This window comes from Meles meles, chromosome 10, assembly GCF_922984935.1.
Source record: "Meles meles chromosome 10, mMelMel3.1 paternal haplotype, whole genome shotgun sequence".
In the NCBI taxonomy this organism is placed as follows: domain Eukaryota; kingdom Metazoa; phylum Chordata; class Mammalia; order Carnivora; family Mustelidae; genus Meles; species Meles meles.
This window is the reverse complement of record NC_060075.1, coordinates 20,980,250-20,988,075: the sequence shown is the minus strand read 5'-3', so window position 1 is coordinate 20,988,075 and position 7,826 is coordinate 20,980,250.

Here is a 7,826-nt window from a genome sequence, read left to right as displayed (position 1 = left end):
GCACCACACCCAGTGCTCTATGCAATACGTGCCCTCCATAATACCCACCACCAGGCGCACCCAATCCCCACCCCCCCAAATCCCGCAGATGACATGATACTTTATATGGAAAACCCAAAAGACTTCACCCCCAAACTACTAGAACTCATATAGCAATTCAGTAATGTGGCAGGATACAAAATCAATGTACAGAAATCAGTTGCTTTCTCATACACTAACAATGAAAATATAGAAAGGGAAATTAGAGAATCAATTCCATTTACCATAGCACCAAGAACCGTAAGATACCTGGGAATAAACCTAACCAAAGAGGTAAAGGATCTGTACTCGAGGAACTATAGAACACTCATGAAAGAAATCAAAGAAAACACAAAAAGATGGAAGACCATTCCATGCTCATGGATCAGAAGAATAAACATTGTTAAAATGTCTATACTGCCTAGAGCAATCTATACTTTCAATACCATCCTGATCAAAATTCCACCAGCATTTTTCAAAGAGCTGGAACAAACTTGTATTTGTATGGAATCAGAAGAGACCCTGAATTGCTAAGGAAATGTTGAAAAAAGAAAAACAAAACTGGCATCACGTTGCCTGATTTCAAGCTTTACTACAAAGCTATGATCACCAAGACAGCATGGTACTGGCATAAAAACAGACACATAGACCGGTGGAACAGAGTAGAGAGCCCAGATATGGACCCTCAACTCTATGGTCAACTAATCTTCGACAAAGTAGGAAAAAATATACAGTGGAAAAAAGACAGTCTGTTCAATAAATGGTGCTGGGAAAATTGGACAGCTATATGTAGAAGAATGAAACTCAACCATTCTCTTACACCGTACACAAAGATAAACTCAAAATGGATAAAAAAACCTCAACTTGAGGCAGCAATCTATCAAAATCCTAGAGGAGAACATAGGCAGTAACCTCTTCAACATCGGTCACAGCAACTTCTTTCAAGATATGTCTCCAAAGGAAAGGAGACAAAAGTGAAAATGAACTTTTGGGACTTCATCAAGATCAAAGCTTCTGCACAGCAAAGGAAACAGTCAACAAAACAAAGAGGTAACCCACAGAATGAGAGAAGATATTTGCAAATGACACTACAGACAAAGCGCTGTTATCCAAGACCTATAAAGAACTCCTCAAACTCAACACACACAGAAGATAATCATGTCAAAAAATGGACAGAAGACATGAACCGACACTTCTCCAAAGAGGACATACCAATATCTAACAGACACATGAAAAAATGTTCATCATCATTAGCCATCAGGGAGATTCAAATTAAAACCACATTGAGATGCCACCTTACACCAGTTAGAATGGCCAAAATCAACAAGACAGTCAACAACAAGTGTTGGAGAGGGTGTGGAGAAAGGGGAACCCTCTTCCACTGTTGGTGGGAATCCAAGTTGGTGCAGCCACTTTGGAAAACAATGTGCAGACTCCTTAAGAAATTAAAAATAGAGCTTCCTTATGACCCTGCAATTGCACTACTGGGTATTTACCCCAAAGATACAGATGTAGTGACAAGAAGGGCCATCTGTACCCCAATGTTCATAGCAGCAATGGCCACGGTCGCCAAACTGCAGAAAGAACCAAGATGCCCTTCAACAGATGAATGGATAAGGAAGATGTGGTCCATATACATTATGGAGTATTATGCCTCCATCAGAAAGGATGAATACCCAATTTTTGTATCAACATGGATGGGACTGGAAGAGATTATGCTGAGTGAAATAAGTCAAGCAGAGAGAGTCAACTGTCATATGGTTTCACTTACTTGTGGAGCACAAGGAATAACACGGAGGACATTGGGAGATGGAGAGGAGAAGTGAGTTGGGGAAATTGGAGGAGGAGACAAATCATAAGATACTGTGGACTCTCAGAAACAAACTGTTTTTGTTTTTAAATGACTCTCTTATTTTGAAATAATTATAGATTTACAAGAAATTGCAAAAACTGTACCCCTGTACCAATTGTGGCATATTCCAGCTTTCCCCAGTAGTGACACTGGTACATCATTAAACTCAGGAAATAGATTGGCATGATATGATTAATTTGATTATAGACCTGGACCAGGTTTTGCATTTACTCATTTTTTGTCTTTGTGTATAATTTTATGACATTTTATCACCTATAGAGATTTGTATAACCATCACCACCACCACAATCTAGATATGAAACTCTCCCATCATCGCAAAGAAACTCCCTCTTGCTGCCCCTTCATAGTCACACTGTGATTCCCCTTCTGTAACCCCTGGAAACCATTGTCTGTCCTCCAGACTTCTATAATTTGCTTAATTATGTTTCTTGACTGAATTATGTCCCCCCCCCAATGTATTTTGGAGTTCTTACCTCCAGTATCTCAGAATTGACCTTATTTAAAAGAGACTGAGTCTCTACAGAGGCAATCAAGTTAAAATGCGGTCAGTAGGATGAGCTATAATCCAGCATGACTAGTGTCCTTCTAAGGGGAGGTTTGGAGACATACATGACCACAGGGAGAATACCACATGAACATAAAGGCAGACACTGGAGTGATTCTTCTCTAAGACAAGGAATGCCAAAGATTGCCAACAAACCACCAGCAGCTAGGGGACATACATGGAACGGATTCTTTCTCCCAGCCCTCAGAAAGAACCAATACTGAAGACACCTTGATCTTAGACTTCTGGCCCCTAGGACTGTGAGAAAAGAAACTACTTCTGCTTAAGGCACCCACTTTGCAGTGCTTTGTTACTACAGCTCTAACAATACAGCTCTGACTAATACAGTAAGTTTATGCAATTTAATTTTTAATAATAATCATGCTTAAAATTAGCTTGCAAAATTCCTGAAATTCTCTTGAGCGAGCCGGCTCCAGTATGCCATTGCAATAAGGGAGCACAGTGAGGCTCATTCTGGGAACGTGGAGAAAACTGGAATTGGAACCAAGCTGCCACTTCCAGAATGGAGAAGCTCTGCTGCAGAGACAGTGATAGGATCAGGAGGCGGACAAGTACGGTCAGGTCCTACTTCCTCCTGCAGCCACCCAGAGTTCTTCTAGCATCCCCTGTCCCCTAGTCTATTGAGGATCTAGCTGGCTAAGCAGCGAAGGTGGCTTTGGGAGCCCAGGTACCCTTATCACAAAGCATAGAACAGAGTGTAAGTTTGGAGCTGAGAGATAAGAGCTGAATATTCAAACACTGGATTTTTTTTTTCTTTTAAAGAAGACTGTTCGAGAGACTAAAGGACTGGAGAACAAAAGTCTCTTTAATTCAGCTCAGCTATCATTATGGGTTTTCTCTGGACCATGAAGCTGCTGGCCAAGGGGACAGATACTGCTGTCTCCTTACATTCATATTTTATAATTTATTTTGAGAAACTTTATCACATGTACCTTATTTTGAGTGGCTTATTAAAAAACACTCCTGTTTCAAAAAACAAGTGTGCTGCCTTTCACCTTGTGTCATATTCCCAAGGGCGGATTGACTGTACTCTCTCAAGAAGCTTACTTATTTTGATAATAAAAAAGGTATGGGAAAGTCGGATTTGGTATATGAAAATGTAATTTGCAGAAAACAACTTTTTGAGAACATATGTGTTCTTTAAATACAGCGAGATTGCCTTGTGATGCCTAGAAATCCACCATTCCCCTTGAAAGGAAAAGTAACTTCTTAGCAGAGTTTTGAGGGCAAGGAAAGGACTAATTCACTTCTTGGTAGGCTGGCTCCCCGTGTGGGTTAATTCTTTCCTTACTAAGTAGCCTGAGATGAGTGGAATTGCTCTTCCTGCCTCCCCAGGACCAGCCCAATATCTTTCCTGCCAGCTCTGAGCATAGAGCAGTCCCCCAGCACATCCCACTAATGATCCAAACCGCTACCGCAGCATCTGTGCTTATGACTTTTAGACGCACCAGCGAGAAGGATTCCAACCTGGGAGAGGCATTTCTGTGAAAGCCCACATCTTTCTTACTGCACACCAGCCACTTCATTACCTTCTCGGGCATCTTATTTCCAGCTTGTCCCTGAAAAAACAAATGAAAGTTGAATACCCATCCCCATTATACATGTAATGCAGGGTTATTGCAGAAATCTTCAGAAATATAGAAAATTCTGGAAAATAAAATACAATTTGAGGTCATGTGGCTTAAGTTTCATAGGAAAAGGAATCAAATTTATGTGTTTGCTCAAAAGATGATGTGATCTCCCCCCCCCCCCACCCATAGAAATGTATATCTTGAGGGATAGTGAGCAAAATGTGATGTCAGTAGCCTTTTTGCTCCCAACCTTTGCACCAGAGGAGAGCTTAGAACTGCCTCATGGACCAAGCAGGGGGTCTCCAGGTAAGCCTGTGAGACTTACCTCTCCTTCCTTGTTCTCTCAGGACTCTGGTCTTTGACAGTTCAGTTTTGGAATGGTGGCATCTTTTGGAAAGAATCCTGCAGGTGGCCATGATGCCAGGACAAAACCAATGAAAGAAAGTGGAATACTTTGTCATAATGGTCACCACTAAGATCTTGGTTGGGATGGTGAGCCATAAATATGTCACTCCAGTGGGTAATTTGGGGAAGTACAGTGATGGGGAACTCTTTGGAGAAAGGGACTGTGGGAGTGTCCATCCCTGCCATTTTTTTCTACCTCCCTTACTGGGGTCCTGGACACAGGTGTGGTCACTAACTTCCCTCCTCTCTCCCTTTCTTCCTTCTACTCCCAATGGCAGGAATAAGCCCTTCAGTGGTCTATCTCCAGGCAGGACCCACCATTCATATGTTGATCTGTTCCCCTGTCAAGGCTGGATTGAAACATCACCTGCCTCACGTAAGAGAAAACTGGCTCTGCAGAAAGGGGAGGGGAGGAGAAAATAATTAACATGAAAATTTTGACGGAAGTTGTTTTGGTGTCTTGCTCTTCAGCAAGGGATAATAGCTGTTAAAGCAATGACTTTGGGTCTAGACCTGGGGGTCCATTCTCAAGCCTGCCAGTTACTTGCTGGGTGACCTTGGCAAGTTATAACCTTCTCATGCGTCAGTTTCCTCATATGTAAAAAATGGGGCAAGTGCCATTTTTGCCGTGTTTTCAGTGTAGAAGAATAAAAGTTGTAATACGCATGGTATTTAATTCCGCGCCACCACACAGTGCTCGCACAGTAAGTGGGAAGCAGTATTTAGAATGGGATTGTTATGTTATGGGTCTCTGCCAGCCTTACACCAACCCTCCCACCTGAGGACCTGGTCCCTTCCCCTCTCCTACTCAAGAACAGTACTACAGCAGTTCTCATCCTTGGGTCCTGAATCATTCATTTGTACTCACTGTACTCATTTTGTTTCTCTATCATGCTGACCATTCCCATCCATGTTCATTTATGTTGGTACTGCTTCCACTTAAAAAACCCTCAAGTCTGTTTTGGGCCTTACTCTCCTTTCCACCTATCACTCCATTATCTTCTTTGGTTTACAGTGAAACTCCTAGAAAAGTTGTCTGTACCCACTCGTTCCCATCTTTCTCCTCTGTGGGTTACTGTGGAAATGAATCTCTCTTCTCAAGGTCAACAGTGATGTCCACAGTGATGTCTACACTATGTCCGCAGCGATGTCTGTGCTATGTCCACAGTATGTCAAGTGGCCATATTCTTTGGTTGTCATCTAACTAGACCTATCAGCCGCATTTATTGTTTTTAAAAGATTATTTATTTATTAGAAAGAGAATGAGAGAGCAAATAAGCAGGGGGAGTGACAGGCAGAGGCAGAGGGAGAAGCAGGTTCCCTGCTGACAGATACTGCCACCCCCCCAATGTGGGGCTTGATCTAATGACCCTGAAATCATGATCTGAGCTGAAGACAGATGCTTAACTGACTGAGGCACCCAGGTTCCACTATCAGCTTCACTTAATTTGGTGGTTACATCTCTCCACCTTGAAGTGTTTTCTTCTTTTGGCTTCTGGAGCAACACCTTTCTTTTGGCTCTCCTTTTTCCTCGCTGGTCCCTTCTTCTTAGTCTCCTTTGCTGGCCTCTCCCATCTTCTTGCCCTCTAAACCTGGAGAGGTCCCAGGGCCTCATGCTCAGACCTTTTCTTTTTTTTAACCCTTACTCTCAAGGTGACCTCTTCTAATCCCATTGGCTTTAAATATCATCTATTTAAGTACCACCCATGTGCTGATGGCTCAACATTTCCTACCTCCAGCACTGACTCTCTTTGGAACACCTTACCCCAGCAGATGCACGATGGCACTCCCTTAGGGACCTCCAGCTTAACAGACTGGAATTGACATAGTGGTCTGCACCCAAAAGTTTCCCCTCCCACAGACTCTCACAAAGATAAACCTCATCTTCTCAGTTCCCCAGACTCAAAACAATGGAGTTCATCTTGAGTATAAGGCCACTATTCCTATTCACGAGGGCTCCACGCTATGAGCTAATCACCTCCCAAAGGCCTCATTGGGGTTTAGGATTTCAGCATATGAATTTTGGGGGGACATGAATATCCAGTCCTTTGCCTATACATCAGTGAGCCCTTAAGTTAGAGCTTCAGCTCACATCCTTTGCTGGCTCTTGACCCAAGCGTGTGATACCCCTGCTTCTCTCAATCTTACCATATTTCCATTTCCATTTCCCAGAGGTATCTCAGACTCAACAGGCTAGGACCAACTCATGCTCCCTTCCCTCTGGGAGCCCCTGCCCAGTTCATGTCTAATTTTCTGTTTTTCATTTTTGGTGTTCCCTTTTTCAGTGAGTGATCTTGTAGTCCTCTAAGTCAGAAATCGAGTTTTCCTTGAGACCTCCTTCTCCTTCGTTATGTCTATCGAATCCACCATAAATTCCTATTGATTTGATTTCTGAATCTCCTCCCAGTGTGTCTGCTTCTCCCCATATCTGCTGCCAGCCCCTGAGCATGCTGTCATCACGGCTCCTCAGGCTAGCCCCGAAGTTCCCTACTGGCCTCTCTGCTCTTCCATGACCTCCCCAAGCATTGTGGTTAGAGTGATCTTACGCAAAAGCAGATGCCATCGTGTGAGTCCCGACCTCTAACCCACCTCCTACTTACAACCTTGAACAGCTCACTTTTCCTCCCAGGATTAAACCACATTCCTTAGTGTGGTCTACGAGGCCTGGGCATGTTGTTTCCTGGCTAGCTTCCTGACATCATGCACCTCTCTGCTTCATTCTCTGCTGCTGCTGCCCTGACCTTCCTGGAATTTTGCTCTATCTTGCTGAAAGATCTTTGCGTCAGTTCTTCCTTCTGCCTGGAACGCTCCTCTCCTCCCTTTGCCTTGTTAACCCCTGCTAGTTTCTCAGATGCCAGCTGGAGCATCCCACATTCTAGTCCAGGGCTGGCTTCTTAATTATATTCTGAAACAGAACTTTCTGGGCGCCTGGGTGGCTCAGTTGGTTAAGCGTCTGCCCTTGGCTCAGGTCATGATCCCAGGGTCCTGGGACTGAGTCCTGCTTTGAGCTCCCTGCTCAGTAGGGATCCTGCTTCTTCCTCTGCCCCTCCCCCCGCTCATGCACACTCACTCTCTCACTCTCAAACAAATAAATAGATAAAAATAAAATCTAAAAAAAGAGAAATTTCTTTGTAGTACTCATGCCACTTTGTATTATACACTCACAGTTGTGATTTTTTAAAAAGAAATTTATATATGTTTTCTTTACTCCACTAAAAGCTCTGTTAGAGTATGGGCTGTATCTGATTTTGTTTACAGCTACATCCCCTGGGCCTACCTTAGTGTCTGACACAAAGAAGGTGTAAAAAGTATTTTCAAATGATCAACTGAGCACAAATTATAATATACGCTAAGAAAGAAATTACCAGAACGCAGAGATAGAAAATGTAGCTAA